This window comes from Mus caroli, unplaced genomic scaffold (assembly GCF_978045245.1).
Source record: "Mus caroli unplaced genomic scaffold, Mus_caroli_1 scaffold_2, whole genome shotgun sequence".
In the NCBI taxonomy this organism is placed as follows: domain Eukaryota; kingdom Metazoa; phylum Chordata; class Mammalia; order Rodentia; family Muridae; genus Mus; species Mus caroli.
The window spans coordinates 120478992-120504678 of NW_028227257.1; the positions used below are offsets into that span (position 1 = coordinate 120478992).

Below are 25687 nucleotides of genomic sequence, written 5' to 3' on the forward strand. Positions count from 1 at the left end.
GAATGGGTTCTCTCCTGCTATGGATTCCTGGGACTCAGACTCGGGCCAGCAGGCTTTGCAGCGGGCTCCTTTAGGTGTTGAGCCACCTCACGGGCTCTGGATTCTAATTCTTAGTTAGTGCTAGGTAATAGCTACAAAACAGGGGCATGTGCTTATCCTTTGAGAACAGTTAGGGGAGTGTGTAAGAGAGAGAGAGACAGAGGGAGAGAGAGAGAGGCAGCATTCTCTCTCTCTCTCTCAGCCCTTTGATGATCTGTCCTTACAGCCATGGCTCCTTTCTGAATTCAAGGGTCTCTGTTGACCTCTCGCCAACACCGTTTCATTAGTTTCCACTTCTTTACTCCCTTCCCTAAGACACTGTCTTAGTGGCCTTTATTCTCTTCATCCCTCTGCCTTGTGAACTTGTCTGTCATCTGTCCGCGGTCCTCCTGCCCTGATTCTTGGGTTTAAGCACTGTGGTTACTATTGTTTAATCTGCCTGATTACTTAGAGTTCTCATTCAGATACTACATTTCAAGCTACCTGTCTGCTCTTTCCACCTTTGTACCATATAACCTCCTTAGGGGCTTCTCTATGCATTCTTTACTATTGTGAAGATAGGGTGATGTTAGCTTTTTGCAAATTGATCATTTTCAATTATAGGTTATCTTAATCTTCTGACAAACAGGTTTCTCCACGCTGAGACAAGTATTTACAGAACCTTTTTGGGATACCAATTTCTTCTAAGATGAAAATCTTATTAATCCCTAGGCTAGAGAAGTGAATCTGGGGTCATCAACTAACTTGATAATCTACTATTTAAATTTATAGGTAGCGCCTGGCATGGTGGCGCACACCTGTATTCCCAGCACTCGAACTCAGGAGGCGGAGGCAGGAGGATCACAAGTTCAAGGCCAGCCTGGGCTACAGAGTTCCAAGCCAGCCTGGGCTATGAGACTCTGACTCAAATAAACAAAAACTAATAAAAATAAACATATAGGTAGGTCCCATTTTTCTAGATTAAGAGTCCCTATTTGTAATAAATGTTACATGAAAGTCCTGTGCTGTACATTTTTGATAAAAAGAATTCCTTTTGTGCCAAAAATTGTAACCCTTGTATTTAATGGTCTCATAAATTTTTAATTTTCCTCAACAATTTTTGTTGAAAAAGTGCAAAATTTAATAAATGAATATCTAAAAACATTCCTTTAATTGACTTCTGCTTTTTTTGGCAGCAAAAAATTTGCTCTCCAAAGGTAACCTTGAAAGTATAAGAGCATGTGAAATGAAACCAGCCTGCACCCTGAGAAACTGCTCCCACACTGCACCTTCACCTAGGTCTCATTTCAGAGACTGCAGTCACTCACAGCTCTTCCAGACGCTGGCCTAGCCAAGATGACTTCCAATCCGCGGGGCACAGCTTCCTTTTACACTGCTTAAAACCTAGGGTGTGGGGCTGGAGAGATGGCTCAGAGGGTAAGAGCGCTTGGGGCTCCCAGCATCCAGTGTCTCACAAGTGCCTGTACCTCCAGCTGCAAAGCAGCTGATTCCCTTTTCAAGCCTTCGAGGGCACTGCATTCATTTGCACAAGCCCTCATACTGATACACACATACACATCTAATTAAAAAGTTAAATCTTAAAAAATTAAAATGTGTTTAGTGAAAGCATCCATCTCTTATTATTGACACAACTCGGGTGTGGAGAGCTTGGGCTGAATCTTCCCCACCAGCTGTTACTGTAAATACTTTGAATGAGGCAGTCATGCCCATTAGTTTACGTATTGTCTAGGTATTAGTCAAGGTTCTCCAGAGAAGCACGGGCAGTCGTATACCACACATTATCTGTCACTTAACAGGAGATTTACTTTAAGGGTTGGTTAATACCATTGTGGTGGGTGGCTGACAAGTTTGAAATTTATAAGGCAGGCTGGCACGTAGATTCAGGAGTCTTTGACAGTCTTGAGGGAGAATTTCCTCTTTCCTGGGAAACCTCAGTCCATTTGAGGCTGATTGGATGAGGCTCATCTACATCGTTGAGAGTAATCGCCTTCATGTACAGTTAGCAGGCTGTAGATGTGATCCACAAACACAAACCTCCTGCACAGCATCTACCAGATAAGGGTTGATTGCAGAACTGGGTACCGAAGTCTTAAATCAACACTGTAAATTTAGCATCACGTGTGTATGATTATTTTCTTCCTACAGAATCAGAACTGAGTACCTGAGACAATACTCACTGTCTGGTCCTGTATTCATAATTTTTCTTGTTGTGGGGACAAAATACCTGACAGAAGTAACTTCTGGAAAGAAGACCTGTGCTAGCTGACTAGTTTTATGTCAGTTTGGCAGAAGCTGGGGTTATTTTAGAAGAGGGAACTTCAATTGATAAAGTGCCCCGGTCAGATAGGCCTGTGGACAAACCTGTGGTACATTTTCTTGATCAATGATTGACATAGCAAGGCCCAGCTCAGTGTAAGTGGTGCCACCCTTGGACTGGTGTCCTGGGTAAGAAAGCAGGAGGAGCAAGCGAGTAAGCAGTGTTCTTCAGTGACCTCTGCATCAGTTTCAGCCTCCAACCATGGCTTCTCAGTGATGGATTGTAATGTGGAACCGTAAGTGAAAATTCTTTCCCAAGTTTCTTTGGTCATAGTGTTTTGCCATAGCAGTGGAAGCCCTAAGACTCGGGTACTTACCATGGCAGAGAAGAGATGGTGTCAGGGTAGTGAGGAGGCTGGGCACAGTGCTTGTGCAGTTAGGAAGCAGAAAGAAACAGAACGGTGCTCTGCTCAATCCCTTTTCATTTAGTCAGGGCCCCAGCCTATACAATGATGAGGGCTTCACTCCGGATGGGTCCTCAACCTCAGGGAGACCTATCAGGAAATGCCTTTTAGCTATGCCCAGAAGACTGGCTGTCTCCGAGGTCATTCAAAAGACCACCAAGCTAACACTGAAGATTAACCATCACAGGTTCTTTACAGAAAACCTGCAAACTTCTAGAGGGAACCACAAAACCAGATTAAATAGCCACTGCTCCTATAATATAGTCTAGACAAGCACATACATAACACATAACACACTTCATTGTGATAATAAGAACCACATGTGGCCTCCGTTGCCTGTTTATAGTTCAAGAGGCTAGAAGCAGAAGCAACTACGGATAGAGATTCTGTGGATAATCCCTCCGAGAAGTTTGGTTGCATCCCCTTCTTAAGTTTTTACTTGAGTTCTATGTAAACGTGTATGTACGGTGATTAGCTTTAATTATCAACTCCATACAGGCTAGAATCACCTGGGAGCGACATGTCAGGGGTTGTGTAGATTCGGTAGCCCTGTGAAGAACTTTATTAACTGAGTTCATTGGCATGGGAAACCCCACCCTAAATGTGGGCAACAGCATTTCCTGGGTGGAGCTCTGGGTTGACTGGAAAGAGAGTTGGACGAGCAGTAGCATGTGTCTGTTGATCTTTGCTGTGTGCTCTTGACTTTGGATGTCATGGGACCACTTCTGTCCAGCTCCCACCACTGGGACTTCCCTACCAGATGGAATGTACCTTGTAACTGTGAGCCAGAAGAGCCCTTTTTCTATTGAGTTGTGTTTGCTACAGTATTTTGTCATGGTAATAGAAAAATAAACTAAGACATTCATGCATATTTGTATATAGATATGTTTTAAAGAATATATAGTAATTATGTTTCACATCCTAGCTATTTTAATATAGGCTTGGGGAGTGTCTCTCTTTCTTCTTCTCCTGCCTCTACCACCAGCACGCTCTGCAGTCACACTGAGAAACTACTGTGTGTCCTTCCTCTGTTCTCTGTGCGTGGCCATGCAGTCATAAAAGAGGCAATGAAGGCAGGGTTTTAGCAGGATAAAATTTAACCTTGGATCTTAAGGAACTGGGGGGTTGTTTCCTGGGAGAATATTGCCTAGCATACGAAAGGCGCTAAGGTCAGCGGAAGGACCATAAGTTAATAAATACATAGTTCAATTAGTAGATCATGTTTAACTATTAAAACTAAATAACATGTAGAAATTTAATATAAATTTTACTTAGACATCTTTAAAATAATCTAGAATATTCTATTGTGTGAGATTGAGAAAATGCTCATCCTGTCTGTTAGTATAAAAAATCCTATAGTAGAAATTTCTCTCTTTTTAAAAATTTCCTACATATACATTTAGAATGACATCAGACTGTTATTGTTTCTTCAACAATTCAGTATGGTTTAATTTATTTTTATTTTATGTGCATTGGTGTTTTGCCTGCATATGTGTCTGTGTGAGGGTGTCGGATCTGCTAGAACAGAAGTTACAGACTGTTGTATGTAACTGGACTTCAGCTACTTTGTGAGTTCTTCCACCCTCTTAATTCCCAAATACTAGAAGAGAGAGAGAGAGAAAAAAAAATAGAGGGGGAAAAGAGATGTTATCATTAGACTACTTCCTGCTGATAAGGGGCATCCTGCTCGTTGGGGCAAATTTGAGCTTCTTCATCAGGATACCTAATTTCTTCTTGTTGTTTCTTCTTTGCACACAACAACCAACCACCAACCCACCCCTGGGGGCTCTGGCGTGTACATACCCTCTGAAAGGTCCCCAGAATTCCAGCTGTCACACAACCACAGAAACTATCTGCAGCTGGCAAAACCACAGCCCTGCTAGTGCACGGGTCAGCTGCTGTGGACAGGCTGGAGCAGCCCTGTACCCCATGCCTGGGATTAAAATGAAAACATAGTCTTATAGTAGTTCTCTGCTTTTCAAAGAAACCAGAACTCCACAGTGGTCACTACAGTTGTGAGCTGCCTACAGTTGTGGGTGCTGAGGATTGAACCTGGGTCCTCTAGATGAGCTGTCTATGCCTTTGACAGTTGAGCCATCTCTGCAGCCCTGCAGCTTCTCCTTTACCGTTGTTTATAAATTTCACCTCCACTGTTAGCGAAGTACCATAACCTAAATGCAGCAAAAATGTGTGCGTGGAAACGTTTTTTAAAAAAAATTTTTTTTTTCGAGACAGGGTTTGTGTTTCCCTGTGTTTATTTGTGTGTGAATGGGTGCTACCGGGTTACTGTGGGTGTACACGAGCTCATTAGACAACTTGCAAAAGTGGGGTCTCTCCTTCAGTTTAGATACTGAGGATTGAACTTTGAGCATCAGGCTTGGCCGCACAAACCGTTGCCTGCCTGGGCACCTTACCAGCCTATGTGTGCTGAACTGTAATGGCCAATTCAACCATATTAAAAACTGGAGGCTTTGGAAAGTAATTAAATCATAAGAGCAAAGCTCCCATAGCCCTGATAAAACACTTGAGGCCTGGACATAAGGTTGAATAGTCCTGTAGTCCCAGACTGGGGAACTGGGGCAAAATAAAATAAAATAAAATAAAAATGAAATTTCCAGTTGGAGACAAGCCTGAAATATATGTAGGACTCTGTCCTAAAACAACCAAAAAGCATGGGGGGAGGGGCTACAGGAGGCCTGAAGGAATTGACTAGCTGTTCTACTATCCCACTTAAAGAAGACAAAGAAGAGAGAACATTCCTCCCTAGTGGAGGGCACAGCTCCTCTTGGAAACAGGATAGCCTCTACAAGATACCAAACCTCTAAACACCTACATCTTAAACTTCCCAGCCTTCGATAAATTTCTACTACGTATAAGATTCTTAGTCTATATTATTTTGTAAATACCTCGATCTTAAACTTTCCAGCCTCTAGAACTCTGAGGAATAAATTTCTACTATGCATATATTGTTTAGTCTACATTATTTTGTTATAGCAATACAAATCTAGTAAGAGAGGCAGCAGGTTGTAGCTGAATGACCAACTTTTACTTAAATGAGTTGCTACTATCTATAAATACTAGGGCTTAATAACAAAATAACAAAATGATTGAACTATTTTTATGCTACACCTTTTAATAGCAAGTCATTGAAGTATGACTTTTCCAGGAATTTAAGAGGACGAGAGTAATACTTAAGGAGCTGGCGATATAGGTCTTCTGGTGGAGTGCTTGCCCGGCATACTAGAAGCATGCATGGTCCAGTTCCCAGGGCAGTACAGAACTGGGCCCACGGTGACCATGCCTGCAACCCTAGCTGTTACGCCAGTACTTGGAGGTGGGAGTGAAGAGTCAGAAGTACAGAGTTGGTCTAGGCTACATGGTGAGTTCAAGGGACTCATGAGCACCACCTTACATTGCAAGGGAGGGAGGGAGGGAGGGAAGACAACACTTAAAAACTGTTTAAAAGATTTTTAAGTTATGCATGTTCATGTGTGCTGTGACGGAATGCGTATGTGAGCGCAGGTGCAAACAGAGGCCAGAATCCCATTCTAAAGACTTTAATAACTGCTCAGTTTTTCCAGATGCACCACTACCCTTTTCCTCCCATGAGAACTATATCTCTAACATCTTATACATAAAAGAAAGAGTCCAACTTTCTACCATAAGTGCGTGAAACTTCCTCCGTATGATTATAACTACCTATATTCTAGAGCTACAGGACTAATGCCAAGTCTCGGGGTGAGGAAATTCTTTTTCCTTAAGGTCTATGGTTTGCATCCAGGTTCTTATACGTGCAAGGCAAGCATTGTACTACTGAGCGAGACCCCATGCTCAAAGCTTTTGGAAAGGATGTTTACCTAAAAGGATTATGGCAGGCTATTTAACATTACTCTTTACCTAAGATAAATGTATAGATAGATTTTAAGTTATTTTGATTCCGTGTGTGCATGTATGGAAGGCAGAGGGCAACTTTGAGGAGTTGGTTGTCTCTTTGCCGCACGTGAGTCCTGGGATTAAGCTCATGTCGGGATTGGTGTCGGACACCTTTACCCACTGAGGAACCTAACTGGTCCTGAATTTCTTGTTTTTAACTAAGCATGCATGGACATGCCTGTGTGGGGAATCCCATGAGCGAGTGCCATGGAGTCCAGTAGAGGGCGGTGCATGATGCACCGGAACTGGAGTTAGTGGCTGTTGACAGCTGCCAGATGCAAGCGTTTGGACCCTAGCTCAGAGCCTTTAAACTTTTAGTAAATTGACTGTTTTAATGTAATTGGTAAGAATGGAATTTTAGAACTTCATGTATCGTTTGCTATGTTATTTGCCTCCATAACTGCGATACATACCTTCTGTATGCTTTCTCATTGACAGGTTGAACATTTCTTAGAATCAATTAAGTGATTTCCACTTAGTGACAGATAGAATTAATAGCTTATCCATTTCATATTCAAAAGAACAATTAGAAATGTATCACAGTTTTATTACTTGACATCTGCAATATTTTAGAGAACTGTAATGTCCTTTCCATTTCTTCTTTTGCATTGTAATGCCATGTGAGGAAATGTCTCAGCACCACTGGCCTCTCCATGCAGTGAGGAACTGTGATCATCACAGTCATGTGGCTTCACATAAGGTCTGAGAAGTACATTGTGAGGCAGTTTTATTGTTGTGTTGAGGTTGTAGGCAGTGTAATCTTATGAGACCACTGTGACATACGGAGCCTGCTGGGAAACATCTTTATGTAACACATGACCATAAATAGAGAGAGAAAACCTTTAAAACAGCATATTATGGGCTTGGGATATAGTTCAGTAAAGTGTTTGTCTAGTGTACAGGAAGCTGTGGGTTTGGTCCCCAGCACCAAGTAAACTAAGCATATGGCACAGATCTAATGCCAGCACTCAGGCAGTGCGGTTAGGCGGTTCCGATGTTCTACATCATAGGATGATCAAGTCTGAACTGCATGAGGCCCTGTCTCAATAGCATATTATAATTGAAAATGATGTAGATAAATAAGGTTTTAGGAATTCCGAGATAATAAAATGTATTGAAATTGTGTGGTTTTTATGCTTATTTTTTCCTTTTTTAATTAAATATTTTCTTTATTTACATTTCAAATGTTTTCCCCTTGCCAGGTCTCCCTTCTGGAATACCCTATCCCATTCCCCCTTCCCCTCCCCCTGCCTGTTACCCACCCACCCACCCACTCCAGTCTTCCCGCCCTGGCATTCCCCTACACTGGGGCATTGAACACCCTCAGGCCCAAGGGCTGCTCCTCCCACTGATGTCCTACAAGGCCATCCTCTGCCACATATGTGGCCGAAGCCATGGGTCCCTATATGTGTATTCTTTGGTTGGTGGTCCAGTCCCCTGGAGCTCTGGGGGTGGGGGAGTGTGGTCTCTTGACACTGTTGCTACCTCCATAGGGCTGCAAACTCCCTCAACTCCTTCAGTCCCTTCTTCAACTCCTCCATCTGGGCCCCTCCACGCTCAGTTCAATGATTGGCTATGAGCATCCACCTCTATATTTGTCAGGCTCTGGCAGAGCCTCTCAGGAGACAGCCATATCAGGCTTCCATCAGCAAGCACTTTCTGGCATCCACAATATCATCTGGGTTTGGTGGCTGTATATGGGATGGGTCCCCAGGTGGGGCAGTCTCTGGATAGCCTTTCCTTCAGTCTCTGCTCCACACTTTGTCTCCCTATTTCCTCCTGTGAGTATTTTGTTCCCCCTTCTAAGAAGGACCGAAGCATCCACATTTTGGTCTTCCTTCTTCTTAGGCTTCATATGGTCTGTGAATTGAATCTTGGGTATTCCGAACTTTTGGGCTAATATCCACTAATCAGTGAATACATACTGTGTGTGTTTGATTGGCATTGGGATTGGGATTGGGTCACCTCACTCAGGATGATATTTTCAAGTTCCATCCATTTGCCTGTGAATTCACGAAGTCATTGTTTGTAAATATACCACATTTTCCATACCCATTCCTCCATTGAGGGACATCAGGGTGTTTACAGCTTCTGGCTATTATAAATAAGGCTGCTATGAACATAGTGGAACATGTGTCTTTATTACATGTTGGAGCATCTTCTGGGTATATGCCCAGGAGTGGTATAGCTGGGTCCTCAATACTATGTCCCATTTTCTGAGGAACCACCAAACTGATTTCCAGAGTGATTGTGCCAGCTTGCAATCCCATTATTGAAATTTTGAATGAATCAAATTGTGGATATGGTACTAAGGTTTGGGCAAGAAGAAGGGTTAGGCTTCAGAGAAGATGAAAACAAGAAGAAACACTCAGGGTCACTGTTCATCTCAGTGCTGAAACAAAACATTAGCAGGTGTGCACTGAAATTTACTGTATGCTCTATAAAGACTAGACTTTGAAAATTCAAGATCTGTTTCTAACCCTATTTTTAATAATAGCTTTGATGTGGTTAAGCCACCTTCAATATTGACTTGCTATATAATCCAAAAACATGTGATAGGAAGGGCGTGGCCGTCTTATAGAAGCTGTAGTTACATGTGCTCACCCTCTCTGAGGAGACTGCACATGTCTGACTCCAACCTGCATTGTTTGTTCTGTCAGCACACGATACTTCTGATGTCTGGGGTTACCAAAGAGCAGTCTCTGGGCACTCGGTGTGTGTTGGTCCTCGTCACACTCATCATAGTGGTGAAAACATTTGTATTTTGGTTGTTTGTGAAAACTTAAGTGGTAATTATCTCCTAGCATTGACTATGTACTAGTATGTATATGATGGTAAGACATTTATTACTAAAATAGCTTCAGTTCAAGATACTATTTCATTATTTAAAATTTTTCAATAGCAATTAAAAAAATGTAAGTTATTAGTTCTTTGGAAAACGTTTTTTTTTTTTTAATATGTAGGCTTTACTTCCTAAAAAACTTTTAAATGGGAAAGAAAACATTGATTCAGAGGATTATTAAAATCACTCATGATAATATAAATGTTATTAGAAAAGTTGAACATTCTTAACGTAAGAGGTAGCAATACTTTATAATAAATTATTTTATATTTAGAAAATAGACTATGTTTTAGTACTATACGATAGTATTTGTTAGAATGGTCTAAATACTTTTAGAGTATGTGAAGTAGTAGTTCTTAGTAAAATAAAATGCTTTTTCAGTTGTAGGATTAGATATAATGGGCAGGCTTCTGAGCTATTACTCTAGTCCTCTTCACTAAAAAAGAATTTTTAACATTTATTTATTATTTATATGAGTCCACTGTAGCTGTCTTCAGACACACCAGAAGAAGGCATCAGATCCCATTTCAAATGGTTGTGAGCTACCATGTGGTTGCTGGGAATTGAACTTAGGACCTCTGGAAGAGCAGTCAGTGCTCTTAACCGTTGAACCATCTCTCTAGCCCCTACTAAATGTTTTTTTTTTATGTTATGAGAAAGAATAGATTTTTGAAAACTAGGGTTTTTTTAAATTTATTTATATGAATACACTCCAGCTATCTTCAGACACACACTAGAAGAGTGCATTAGATCCCATTACAGATGGTTGCAAATCACCATGTGGTTGCTGGATTGAACTCAGGACCTCTGGAAGGGCAGTCAGTGCTCTTAACCACTGGGTCATCTCTCCAGCTGGAAAACTATGTTTTTAACAGTACTTTAGCATATAGCCTGAGGCAGGAGGATTGCCACATGAAGCCCAACTTGTGCCACACAGTGAGTTGGCAACTTGACTTCAAAGCAAGACTTTGTTGCTAAGAAAACAAAGAACTGATGTAAGGCAGGTCGGTCCAGGTCTCTTTGTGTAAGCCTATAATCCTAGCTACTCAAGAGTCTACCTGCATTACAAAGTGAGTTCAAGGATAATCTGGGCAGCTTTCCTCTAATGAGGGTGGGTCAGGTAGCTCAGCAGGAGAGCATTTTCCTATTGGTTGACAAGTCTAGGGTCATTCTCCAGTAGGGAGGGAGGGAGGGAGAAGGGGGAGGAGGCTGGGAGTGGAGAGGAGGAAGGAAAAAGAAGGAAGGAGTCAAGGAAGACCCCACGAAGAGTGTTCTGGCATCTGTTAGCAACTATAATATATACTGGGCAAAATTACAGCTACTTTTCATGAAGTCTTTTCATTCTGACAATTTGGAGTACTTTAAAAATACTAATTAAAAATTTCAAAACTCTTATGGTCGATACATATAATTTAAATAATTAGATATTTCATATGAAAAAAAAACCTGAGAGAGTCAAAGTTATTTATCTGTGATCACATAGTATTTAACTGATGGAAACTGAGTAATTCCAAATTCCTGTGAATCAAATATAACTCGTGTAAAACAAAACAAGTGTAGTAATACCAAAATTGCAGCCCCATAATTTATGTTTTTAATATTTTTTAATTAATTGTGTGTATGTGTGTAAATGTATGTCAGTATACACATGAACCACAGGTATTGGACCTGGATCTGTAGTTACAGTGGCTGTGCAGCGCCCAATAGAGGTGCTGGGATCCAAATACTAATGCCCTAAAACACAGCAGTTTAATTACACATCTTTAATGAGTATTCTAATATGATTTCTGTTAAGCATAAACATTTATATGAGATATTCCCATCCAGTTTTAACAACATGGCCTTTAAGTTGATTTCTTGAGCGCTTTTGTTGTTGTTTTGTATGGTTGTTTTGAGACAGGATCTCTCTACATAGCCCTGGCTGTTCTGAAACTCACTCTGTCCACTCTGTTCTGAAACTCACTTTGTCCTCAGCTTGCCTTTGCCTTCCAGGTGTTAGGATTAAAGGCCTGTCTGAGCTCTCTTTTTTTTTTTTTTTTTTTTTTTTTTTGGTTTTTCGAGACAGGGTTTCTCTGTGTAGCCCTGGCTGTCCTGGCACTCACTTTGTAGACCAGGCTGGCCTCGAACTCAGAAATCTGCCTGCCTCTGCCTCCCGAGTGCTGGGATTAAAGGCGTGCGCCACCACGCCCGGCTGTCTGTCTGAGCTCTCTTAAACACAGGTCATAAAAGACAAAATTGTTTAAGACTGTGAAACACTTTCTTAGATAGACTTGACGATAAACTCTTTCTTAAACTTGACTATTTAAATAAAAACAATTTTCCTAATGGAGAATCTTAAACAAAAAAAAAAATAGGTAACTCCTCTTGATTAGGGGATTTTGGAGCTGGAGAGAGAGCTCAGAACACCTGACTTCAATTCCTAGCCCCATATGAAAAAGCCTGCTGAGCACATGCCTGTAATGGCCGCCCTCTGGCGGCAGAGGCAGTAGAGCTTCAAATTCAAGACTAGTCTGGACAAGTGAGGCCCTGTCTTTAACAGGCAGAGGATTGTCCTAGGGGTGTAGGTCAGTGATAGAGGTGCAGGAAACAGAGGAATGTTTTAGGTATTCTCTCACTACCTCTTCTGTTCCAACTAAAGAAATGAGTTTTATAAAAGTATTGGGCATGCTGATTTTACTTGCTTTCAGACACATAAACATTTTTATTTATGGTTAACTGATTTCAAGAATGCTAAGACAGTAAGGAAAGAAAATATTTTAAACAATGCAGAGTAGAAAGAAACTGACATGTAAAGAATGAATTTGAACCCCACACCTCACACTGTAAACATGATTTACAGTGAGTAAAAGATCTACATGGAGGTATGGTAGGACTGACATATAACTTCATGTCTTGGGAGGCTGAAGTAGGAAGGTTGCCAGGTAAGGGCAGGCTGAGCTACTGAACAGAAAAAAACAAAAACAGGAAAGCAATCAGAACAATCCAACAACGAGAAGAGAAATAACCAAACTTTTATTTAAGATTTAGATAGACAACCACATAAAAGATACATCAGTCATTTGGGGAATGCAGATCAGGACTACAGTGAGATATCTTTCACACAGTAAGACAATAAAAAGGTAAATTTTAATGGTGACATGGACAACTGGAACCATAGTACCTCTTTATTGGGAATATAAAATGATATAGATACTTAGGAAAACAGTTTGTCCGTTCCTCAAAGGGTTAAATAGAATTACTGAAAGGCTCATTAGTTTAATTCCTATAGATGCTATTGACTTAAGAAAATGGACCACAAGCCAGGCCTAGTGGTGGCACACGCCTTTAATCCCAGCACTTGGGAGGGAGTTCGAGGCCAGCCTGGTCTACAGAGTGAGTTCCAGGACAGCCAGGGCTACACAGAGAAACCCTGTCTCGAACAAAAAAAAATAAAAATAAAAAAAAAAAGAAAGAAAAAAAAAGAAAAAAGAAAATGGACCATATGTCACAAAGGATCCAAGATAAAATATCCATAGTAGCTCCAGATGTGAAGCCTGTGTTCATTGACCAACAGATAGATAAGCAGAACATAGCATGTCTCTGTGCAATGGCTAATCATCATTTTCAGCTTGACTAGATTTAGAGTCACCTAGGACACATACTCCTAGGTGTGCCTTTACAGGGCATTTGCAGAGAGGCTAGCTGAAGAGAGAAGAGTCACCCTGAACATGGGAGTGACATCTCTGGGCTGGCGGGGGTCCTGAGATGGGTAGAAAAGGGAAAAAGAAGAAAGCCAGCTGAGCACTCTTTCTCTGTTTTCTGATTTACCGAGGTATGAGCAAATTCTCACTACTGAAACTTCAAGCCACCCCGCTTCTGCCATGTCTTCCCTGTCATGGTGAGCTATATCCCTAAACTGTGAGCCCAAACAAATCCTCCTTTAGGTTGCTTGTTGGGTGTTTGGTCACAGTGATGAGCAGAGTAACTAAAGTAGTCTGACTCATGCAGAAAATGGAAGTTCTGCCTCATGCCTATCTTTAGGGTTTTACTGCTGTGAACAGACACTGTGACCCAGGCAAGTGTTATAAAGGACAACATTTAATTAGGGCTGGTTTATAGGCTCAGAGGTTCAATCGATAATCATCAAGGCAGGAGCATGGCAGTATCCAGGCAGGCATGGTGCAGGCAGAGCTGAGAGTTCTCCATCTTCATCTGAAGGGCTCCTAGTGGAAGATTCAATTACAGACAGCTAGGAGCCTATGCCCACAGTGGCATCCTACTCCAACAAAGCCACACCTCCAAATATTGCCACTCCCTGGGCCAGGCATATACAAACCATCACATGTTAGATGTTAGGACATCTAACATGAAGAAATCTTGAAAATGTCATTATAAGTGAGAAAAGTCAAATATAAAAGGCCGCTATGGCGAGCATACCTGTTTGTGGAGATGGAACCAGATCAGTGGTTGTTGGAGAGGAGGAGAAGCCTGAGTTGTCATAGAAGGAATGGCGACCAGTGAGTGCGGGTTTACTCTCCAGGTGCTGATGATTCCCTCCGGCTGATGGCAGGGATGGTTTTCTGCATTTGGGGATGTGCTAATTGCACTAAAGTCCACAAATTACGTTTTATGTGTTCATGTGGATAGGAATGCTTTTACAAAGACTATAAGCTGACCTGGGAGCTAGAAGTCCAAGATCAACATGTCATAAGAGTTGATTTCATTCTAAGACAGTTCCTTGTTTCCTTCTTACTGTGTGCTTGTATGGTGACCCTTCACTCTGTGTCTTGCCTGCATCTTCACAGACTCCTAGAAGGAGAATACTCTTAATAGATAAGGCCCCCATATACCAACCTTCTATCTTCCCACTTCCTTTAAGGCCTTCCCTCTGATTCATCATGTTCGGCGGTCTGGATGTTAGGACTTCCACAAATAAATACGGAGCTGAGTGATGGTGAGGAACTCTACTCCACAACATGACCTTAAAAGATTAATGTTATGGCCCGGCAGTGATGGCGCATGCCTTTAATCCTAGCACTTGGGAGGCAGAGACAGGTGGATTTCTGAGTTTGAGGCCAGCCTGGTGTACAAAGTGAGTTCCAGGATAGCCAGGGCTACGCAGAGAAACCCTTTCTCAAAAAACCAAAAAAAAAAAAAAAAAAAAGAGAGAGAGAGATTAATGTTATGGTACATGAGTTATATCTCAGGTTTTAAAATATGAGACTCACGCTGAGAATAGATCAGTGTGCTAGAGTATTTGCCTAAGCATGCAAACACTCCTTGGTTAGACTCAGCTTTGGAAAATAAAACAAAAGCCTTAAATACCTACATTGTAGCTCGGGTGTCAGATACTATGGGAATCAAGTGCAAAAAATAATTTCTAAGCTAAACTGGGAAAACCTCAATTAGCAACAAGGGAAATAAAATACTAAATAATAACCTTATCAAGGAGTGTACGGAAATGATTGTAAAAAACTTTAGAACATAAAAAATATAAACTAGATTTGAACTAATAAAAAGATAGTTCTAATTAATAATTGTAGTATTACCTATATAGAAATACACCACGATTTGGTTTTAGATTTCTGTATGTGTGAGTGTGCATGAGTTTTTTGGCTGCACGTATGTGCAAGCATGTTGTGAATGTCTGGTTCCCATAGGAGCCAGAAGAGGGCATCAGATCCCCTAAACTAGAGTTACAGATGGTTGTAAACAGCCACGTGGGTGCTGGGAACCAAATACACCCTCTCTCCACACACACACACACACACACCATGACATCCTTTTTTTTTTTAAACAACTTTTTTATTAGATATTTTTTCATTTACAATTCAAATGCTATCCCAAATGTCCCTTATACCCTCCCCCCACCCTGCTCTCCAACCCACCCACTCCTGCTTCCTGGCCCTGGTATTCCCCTGTTTGGGGCATATAATCTTTGCAACACTAAACAAGTTGATACAGAATTCTTGTTTTTAAAAATATGTAAGGATATCAGGAATTGTCCCATGCATACACAAATAGTTTACTATGTTAATGCATGAAAAGTTGGCAAAAATATTTTTAAACTCAAAAATTTCCCTCTTATCTTAAATACTAGCTAATATTAACTAATCACAAAATGGAAAAGGGGTGATTTCAGAGTGGACACACATCCTTACCAAGTTGCCACTGCTCTCAGCAATGCAACAAACATGCATCCTAGTAACATCACTAAAAGGAGCTCTTCCCCTGAGATGATCCTGCAGGATCTGTGACATAAAGGCAAACATCAGAACAACATTAGTCACATGACATAGTGCCAGCGAGGAAGATCACATGGGGAGACTAGGCAGACCCACAGGCTGAACATCAGTGGGCTTCTACTGAGCCAACCTAGCCGTTTTGGAGCTGCACAGCTTTGCATTGGGTTTCGTACTTTCACTTCTGAATATATTGTAAGTACTTATTTAACAGCAAACCCAAAAAGTCCACTACAGACCTGGAACTAGAATAACAAAGTTAATTTTATATGCCCTTTTATTGATAGATTTTTATTGGGGAACATTTTCTTTCATACAATGTATTCTAATCATGCTTTCCCTTCTCCCACCTTCTCCCAGGTCCTCCCCACCTCTTCTAGCCACCCAACTCCTTTCTTTCTCCTTTAAAAAAAAAATAAACAAAAGCTGCAAGCAAATCCCAAGAAAGTCAAACACATACAACAACAGATCCTACAAAAACAAACCTGAAATCAAAATATACAAGTAATAAACCAATAAGACAAATTGGAAAAGTCTAATTTTTTTCTTTGTAAGCAGGTGCCAGTGGCAGATAGCTTCCTGGTAGGGTTTGGGAGCCAGTATCCATTTCTTCTTCTCAGCGCTGGGACCCTGTCTAGCTTGTCCCTGGGCAGGCCCTGTTCATGCTGCCACAGTCTCTGTGAGCTCAGATGTACTTCAGTCCTATTGTGTCTGGAAGACAGGTCTCCTTGGAGTCCAAGGTAAAGAAGAAAGCTGTTTTCTCTGTTTCTAACACTTCTGTCACCAACTGGTGTGCTGACAGTTTAACTTTATCTATCTGTCTATCTATCTGTCTGTCTGTCTATCTACCTACCTACCTATCTAGATTTTTTTTTTGGCTTCTTTTTTTTTTAAACTTTTTTTTTAAGATTTATTTATTTATTATATGTGAGTACACTGTAGCTGTCTTAAGACACACCAGAAGAGGGCGTCAGATCTCGTTACGGATGGTTGTGAGCCACCATGTGGTTGCTGGGATTTGAACTCCGGACCTTTGGAAGAGCAGTTGGGTGCTCTTACCCACTGAGCCATCTCACCAGCCCGGCTTCTTTTCTTTTTAAGATTTATTTATTTATTATGAGTACACTGTAGCTATCTTCAGACACACCAGAAGAAGGCATTGGATCCCATTACAGATGGTTGTAAGCCATGTGGTTGCTGTGAGTTGAACTCAGGACCTCTGGAAGAGCAGCCATCTCTCCAGCCCCAGTTTAAGTTTATTGTACCTAGCTAGACTTACCACCAAACCACAAATCATTCACTGGCTTGGTCCCACAAGATTCATTCACCCGCTTCAGCTACTGTTCCAAGTCTCAGGGGTCCTATACAAAATTGTGGTTCCCATGAATCTGTTTATATATCCAGCAATTTGGCAAAGAGCTTAAGGAACTAAGGGAGGACCATCTGTATCCGTTTTGTTTTGTTTTGTTTTGTTTTGTTTTGTTTTGTTTTGTTTTGTTTTGTTTTGCTTTGCTTTGCTTTGCTTTGCTTTGCTTTGCTTTGCTTTGCTTTGCTTTGCTTTGCTTTGCTTTTTCCAGACAGGCTTTCTCTGTGTAGCCCTGGCTGTCCTGGAACTCACTCTGTAGATGAGGCTGGCCTTGAACTCAAAATCCGCCTGCCTCTGCCTCCCAAGTGCTGGAATTAAAGGCATATGCCACCACTGCCAGACCATCTGCATCCTTAACACAGGAACGACAGTCTCTGTGGAATTTGCTGCGGTACATCTTCCCTCCTCCAATATCCTGAAACTTCTTTTCTAAACCCCTTCATTTAGGGATTTAATGAAAGAATTATATAGGCATGATTAAGTATTGACCATTGATGAATGGCTCAACCTTCAGCCCTTCTTCCTTCCTCATTCGTCTATCAGCCCTTCTTCCTTCCTCATTCGTCTAGAGGTAGAACCCTCTCCTATCTAATCACATGTTTAATTTCTCCTGTAACCAGCTTCCATTATTAGGCTATTCACATTATTAGCATAAACTCTGAGTTTATGAACAACAAAACAATGCCCCTTCACCTAATTTTACTCTAAGAAGTTCAGGAAATTCCAAGAATCCTGAAAGCACTGTAGCAGACACTAGGGACAAAAGTTAATTATTATATTTTCAGAGTTGGAAAATGAGAATATTTGAAGACCAGGGATATAGGAAGAGTATTTGTCTGCTGTGTTTAAAGCCCAGGGTTTAATCACAAGAGAGACAGAGACAGAAGAGGGGATGAGGAGGAGAACAAAAGGGGAAGAGAGAATAGCATATTTTTAAATTCTGGTACAGGAATGGAAAACCATTAAAGTGTGTGCCTTTGCACAAAGGAGATGGATTTGAGCAGGAGAGGCTGTGAGGAGACAAGGTCTTACAACTAACTTCTTCATGTTCTTTTGGATAATCAGCCCAGAGAGCATCATTAACAAGGTCTGTGAAGCAAGGCCCGGTAATCCAGCATCCCCCACTGAAGGATAATGCTCTAATCCAGCACTCCCTCCCCCACTGAAGGATAATGCTCTAATCCAGCACCCCCTCCCCCCTGAAGGATAATGCTCTAATCCAGCACTCCCTCCCCCACTGAAGCATAATGCTCTAATCCAGCACCCCTCCCCCACTGAAGGATAATGCTCTAATCCAGCACCCCTCCCCCACTGAAGGATAATGCTCTAATCCAGCACCCCCTCCCCCACTGAAGGATAATGCTCTAATCCAGCACCCCCTCCCCCACTGAAGGATAATGCTCTAATCCAGCACCCCCTCCCCCACTGAAGGATAATGCTCTAATGCAGCACTCTCTCCCCCACTGAAGGATAATGCTCTAATCCAGCACCCCCTCCCCCACTGAAGGATACTGCTCTAATCCAGCACCCCCTCCCCCACTGAAGGATAATGCTCTAATCCAGCACTCCCTCCCCCACTGAAGCATAATGCTCTAATCCAGCACCCCTCCCCCACTGAAGGATAATGCTCTAATCCAGCACCCCTCCCCCACTGAAGGATAATGCTCTAATCCAGCACCCCCTCCCCCACTGAAGGATAATGCTCTAATCCAGCACCCCCTCCCCCACTGAAGGATAATGCTCTAATGCAGCACTCTCTCCCCCACTGAAGGATAATGCTCTCATCCAGCACCCCCTCCCCCACTGAAGGATAATGCTCTAATCCAGCACCCCCTCCCCCACTGAAGGATAATGCTCTAATCCAGCACTCCCTCCCCACTGAAGGATAATGCTCTAATCCAGCACCCCCTCCCCCACTGAAGGATAATGCTCTAATCCAGCACCCCCTCCCCCACTGAAGGATAATGCTCTAATCCAGCACTCCCTCCCCACTGAAGGATAATGCTCTAATCCAGCACCCCCTCCCCCACTGAAGTACAATGCTCTCTCACCCTTCTTTACCTACTTTTGTTTGTTCCAGTAGCTGTAGAGCTTCCAGACCTGCCTTCAACTCCCCTGCTCTCAGCTCGATCTGGTAGCTTCATTCTTGGGAGCAGCGTGGATGTGCTACTATGCCTTAGTGTGTAAGCCATATGAATCTCTCCCATCCTGCCCCTTCTCCAAATTACAGATTCTAGAGTACTTCTGCTTATAGTCTTTTTAATAAAGAAAAACTGTAGATCTTTAATACTCTTATCATCTGCCTTTTCTCACTGCAGGTGAAATAGCTCCTTTTGATTTTCTGTTCTTTTTGCTTTTAAGATCTCCCTCTCTTTATTCCTATCAGTCACATGTCTGTTGTAAACTATTTGAGTATGACTGCCCTGTTTGATATACATAGTGTGTTATTTTAGTCATTAATTGCATGGAAAATTTGGATTGTCACATGTTAAATACCGATCCTCTTTTATTCTAAACATAATAACATAATTCCTAGAATTATCCTGTCTCTGTATTTCGTTATCTTTTGCTTTTTCTTTTCTTTTTTTCCTTTCTTCCTCCCTCCCTCCCTCTCTTCCTCCCTCCCTCTCTCTGTCTCTCTCTCTCTCTGTCTCTCTCTCTCTCTCTGTCTTTCTCTCTCTCTCTCTGTCTGTCTCTCTCTCTCTTTTTCTTGCCTAAGACAGGGTCCCATCTAGTCCAGGCTATCCTGAGACTGTAGCTGAGGATGATCTTGGATTTCTGGTTCTCCTGTTTCTACTTCCCAGTGCTGGAAACTACAGGCATTTACCACCTGGCTCCATGGTGCTGGAGATTGAACACAGAGCTTCATGCACTCTGAGCAAGCACTCTACCAGCTGAGCCCCACTCTCTTACCGTAGTATATTTGCCAGAGACAGTATTGTCCCATTAAAAGTGGCTTTCTTTTTTTCTCTCTTAATTACATTTTCCTTTGTTTACATAATGAGCAACCATGTTATCAAAAATAAATTAAAATAAAATATGTTAGCCTCTTAGAAAGCTAAGCATGCAAAGCATGCACTGCCCATTCAGCCGACAATTTCATTCCTACATACTGATCCAAGAGAAATGATAGCTTTACACTCATGTGAATTAAAATTATACATTGATATTCTTATCAGTCCCCTTAATATTTGTCCAATAATTGAAATATCTCCAAATCTTTCAATTTGCAAATGGTTGAAGTGTGGTACACCATGTTTGGAAAATTCTCAGTGATGTAATAAGCTACAGTTAGCCCTTCTTGCTTGAACTTCTGCACCTTCGGATTTCAGCTGTAGATAAAATACATTTAGAATCCGTCAGTCTTATAAGTACTATACATCGACAGACTAAACCATTTTCTCCCAACAACACAGTAAAACAACTATTTGCACACAGTTGACACTATATGAGGAATTATAAGTAGTATAATGATGTTTATATATAGTACATGGTAAGATTGTGTAGGCTTTCTGCAAAGATAAACACTTGTGGATTGTTTTTAGTACCAGTGAGGGTTTCTGGATCTAAAACCTCCACAAGTACCAAGGAGCAGCTCTGAAAAGACAACAATATGGGTACATTGCAGGAACATCATGAGATGCAAAAGAAGCCAGATTAAAAACCTACATACCATAATGATTACATTTATATGACATTCTAATAAAGGGGAAATTATACAGATTATTGATAAGTGGTTTCCAGCATTCAGGTGGCAGGAAAGTTGCCTCTTGTGATAGACTGAACAATGGCTTCTAAAAAGGTCCACATCTTAATTTCTAGAATGTGAGATTGTTATCTTCCATGGCACTGAAACTTTGTGGGTGCGATTGAAGATGTGGTAGTTATCTGAGATTAGCTGGGTGAGCCCTGAATGTAGTAATGTAAGGCTCTTAGGAAGGGCAAACAGATTAATAGGAGAGAAAGTGCCAACGTGCAGGCAAAGCACATGGCTGTTACCCAGAGTGGCTGCCACTAGAGGCTGGGGGAAGCCAGGACCACATTCTTACCTGAAGCTTCCAGAAGGAGCCAGCACGTGTTACACCTTGACTTTATTTAACTTATTTTACATTTCTGACATGAAAAACTAAAAATTTGGCAACACACATGGTTTTTGGCAATTCACTATAGCAGCGACCAGTAAACTAAGAGAAATATAGGGGTCTACATCCTTGTGACTACGCTGAGCCACCCGGCATGAAGAATTAGCTTAGGCTACATAGCAAATGCACAAAGACTATCAAAAGCTAATAAATCTGTCTGACTGGACAGTGGTGGCACACACCTGTAAACCCAGCACTCAGGAGGCAGAGGCAGGCAGATCTCTGAGCGAGTTCCAGGACAGCCAGGGCTACACAGAGAAACCCTGTCTTTAAAAAAAAAGGAAAGAAAAGAAAAAAGAAAGAAAAGAAGGGAGGAAGAAAGGAAAAAAGGAAGGAAGAAAGGTAAAATCTATGTGGGATCCTGTTCAGAGGGTTTGTTTTGTTTTAAGCAGATCTCAAGTTTGTAATTGTTAATAACAGAAATGAACATTCATCTAAGTAATCAAATCCCTATTGCTTTATTTGTATTATAAAAGAAAAAAAAAGAGAGCAACGTCAACCTCGTAGGGATCTGCCATTACCTTAGAGAAAGAAATCCACACATCAGCCTCTGTGCACGTTGGCGGAGGTCTTGGTGCGTCCTTAGCATGCTCACAGATGCTTTGATCCTCATTGTCCTTAGTGCACCTCATTCTAGAAAGAGGTGTGGACACTTATAGATGCCAGATGTGGGGAGCAATGACATGAGTAAGGCAGGAGACTGGGTAAGAGGCTCCTGCAAGTTCAAGATCAGCCTGTGTCAAAAGAAGAAATAAATAATAAAAGTTAAATAAGTCAGCAAATATTAAAGCAAATTCACGTTCTGATTAATCAAGTAGAAGACTTTTTCAGCATAAGGTTTTCTCCTAGGTCATTGCTTTGATTAGCTAGCAGGCTCAGGTTAAGTAGATGACTCTTCTCACATTTCTCTTCTCACGTTTCTCTTCTCTTGCTCCCTAGCAATTTTCAGGCCACCTTTACCTGGGCCTCCGTGTAGGAGCAGGCTTCATGAAGTCATCTCAGGGCTGTTTTACTGCAGTGTTTACTGGAGGGCACTGCTGCTCTGACAGCAGTAGGTGCTCACAAGGCTGTTTTTCATCTCGTTGGGTCCACACTTTTCTATAAGCTTTACTGAAGCCTGGGACTGCCCACTGATAACATATTTCATAGTGTTCTCCTGGAGTAGGCGTAACAGGTAGTATATCCTTACCATCATTCTGCACCTTTCTTTACTAGCAAACAGTGATGGGCTCTCTTCTTCCTTTCAGGACATGCAGCATATTGTTGTAGAGTAATCAGAGAGGCCGATTTCCATCTGTTAGTGCATGTGTCGGACTGCTGACTAGGACAATCAGAAGCAGCCCGCTTGTTTGTATTTCTCTTCACTGTTTTGATACCAGCTATATTTATTTGTTTTGAATGTGCCTCCTTTCTCTCAAGTTATGCCTCTCACTTTCTTTTCTGTATTTATTTTGTTTTTCTCCTTCTTATTGTTGAAGAATTCCAGGCATGCCTGTGTGCTCCATCACTCAAGCACCCCCATTCTCTCTTTTTCAATCCCTCCTATCCCCTGCCCTTTACCAGCCTTGTGTGCTCTGTTTTGTACCCAGTGAGTCCACGTAATGCCATCTATCTATTCACTAGAGTAGGGAGAGCCTTTCCTGTCCACACCCTGAGTGAGTAGTGGGACACCTGTACTTATCAGCTGCCAGTAGCTGCTGAGCCAAAAGTGGGACCTAATGAGCACATCCCCCTTCCATGCTAGAACTTCGTGTGGTTTGATTTTGTACAGACCTTGTGAATTCTGGGACAGTCACTATGAGTTCATATGTGCAGCTGCTCTGTTGGATGTCTCCAAGACACCATTCATTGTACCTGTTCACCACCTCTGGCTCTCTTCCTCCATGGTCCCTGATTATTACTGTCTTCAGAGGTCCATACGTGCATACAATGTATTTTGACCATATTCAGTTTCACCATTCCTCCCATTTAACTCCTTCGTCCTTCACCTCCAGCCCTAAACTTCATGCCCACCCCATTTTGTGTTCCTCCTTCTTGTGGATAGAATTGTATGTGTGCATATAATGGTTTGATAGATTCCACCTCCTCCTATCCTCTCTCCTCTAACTCTACCCCTATCCCCCCCCCCCCCCGCCCACACACACACACCACTATTCCCTCCCAATCCCGCGGTTCCTGGTTTTGTTCGTCTTTAAATCCAGGGAATCCACGAACTGTTGCCAGCATGTGCGTGACTTAGGGGCATGTACTGGAGCATGGGTTACCTCTCCGGGGCTGCACTGCTTAAAAGGCATCAGTTGCCCTAGCTCCTGGGAAAGGTGGATGTTCCTGATAACCACACCTGTGCATTCTGGGATTTTGTCTTGCTTGACCTCGAGCAGGTCTTGTGCAAATGATCCCTGCCACTGTTAAGTTACATGGAAGTGCCTCGTTTCCAGAAGACGCTGGCTCTCTCCTCCTCTTCCCCAGTAATCTCCTGAGCCTCGGGAGAAAGCGGTGTAAGATAGAGGTTCCACATCGGGCTCTGTACTCCACAAATTCTTATTCTCTGCAGGTTGACCAACTGAGGGTCTCTATGTTAATCAATATCTACTGTGAAGAGAAGTTTCTCTGATAAGGGCTAAGAAATTCACTTATCTATGGTTATAACAATAAGTCTGTAGGAGTTGGTTTAATGGTATGTCTGTCCATTTAGCAGAATGATTCCCAATAGGCTCTCTGCTGTGGCCTATATCCTACCTAGGCTTGGGTTCTTAGCCCTGTTGACAGAATCAAACAGTATCAGAGTTCTTTCCTGTGGAATGAGCCTTAAAGCCAATCAGAAAGTGATTGATTATTTCCATAACGTCAATGCGCTATTGCATCATGGGCATATCTTAGCATGCCAATCATTGTTAGCATATAGCACTCACAAGTGTAACCGTCCATATTCATCAGCTTACAGAGAAAACAGTTCAAGTATGTACTTATATACAGCATCTAATTCTAGTAGCACAGAGAATAGGACAAAAACTAGAGGGATAATTTAGTACAATCGATTTCTTCTCCAGAGTTGCCCCTCCAGCCCACCCTGGCAGCTCTTGTTGTTTTTTCTTCCAGTTGTTCACAATGTATTCACAACGTTCATAATGTGTTCTCAGCACATTGTAACCGTCTCATCCTCTTTTTCTTTCTTCCTTCCTGGATTCTGTGGATGAGTGACTATTCAGACTCTCCCACCCATGTTTCTTGCTCAGTCTTTAGAAAAATCACATAACAGTAAACCCAAGGTTTAAGAATATTATTGAGCATTGTGATTATTTTTCATCTGTAAAGCTACAGTAATTTTATAGAAGTGATTGTTGCAAATATATTTTCTTAAACTAGAGATGAAAATTTGCTCAAACAGGAGTATCATCCCTTGTTATGTAGCCGATTTGCTCCTTGAGCACTCTGAGGCCACACTCAAGGCCTTAAATAACTAGGAGTGTGTCCTGTAGAGGAAGTGGGGGAGGCACATTGTCATTTCCCTCTTAAGGTTCCAAGTAAGTTATGACATATGTCTGTGCTTAAAGAAGTATGATTATTCAATCATTTCATTTTTTCCATACAAATAGGAATAATTGTCTTCTTAATGCTAATTTTTGAATAATCATGAAGTAATTTAGGCATTTAAATATTTATTAGGACTGCAGGTATAGATTAGTGGTAGAATACTTGCCTCACATGCATCAGGCCCTGCATTTAATTAAACCCTCAGTATCACCAGAAAAAAAATATTTATATTCAAATCATTGTTCTTCCGAAAGCTTCATTTTCTAAGAACATTATGTATAAACATCAGAACCAGGACATATATATATGATAGTGAACTATCTATATTTAAAAATTAGAAAAGAACCTAGGCATAAAAGTTTATGAGCACTCTATTCATAATCATTATGAACTTTAAGCATACAAATGTTCTTTAGGGGCTGAGCGTGTAAACAAACTGTGACTTAATGCTTCTTTCACACTGTTACCTACTGTGTTATGTAATATATAATGTACTATAGAATAATGCCAGCGACTCGGAATAAAGTACTAGCACATTAAACAACCGTGAACTTCAAGGGCATAAGAAATAAAAAGTATTCTCTGAACAGTGTAATCCATTTATAAGCTGTTCTTGACAAGACAAATGTTAGCAAATCAATGGTTGTTACCTGTTAAAAGTGTACGATTCTAAAAACTTAGTCAAAAGAATTTGACTGAGAGGTGACTTCTGTACTCTGACTGGTATCAGTTAGAAACTTGTACATATCGTTTGTGTGTTTTGTTTTCTGTTTCTGTTGTTTGTATTTCAGGTTATCAAACCCTGGGCCTTGCGCATGTAAAGCAAGCATTCCACTACTTAAGATAGACCTAAGTGCATCTTAACAACTCATGTTTTTGAACATAAAACT

General features: G+C 41.5%; 1 protein-coding gene across 21 annotated transcripts in view; it reads left to right on the forward strand.

Moving 5' to 3' along the window:
- Nucleotides 1–25687, forward strand: part of Baz2b (bromodomain adjacent to zinc finger domain 2B) — a 390581-nt gene that overhangs the window by 73906 nt on the left and 290988 nt on the right. The gene's annotated exons all lie outside the window — the stretch shown is intronic.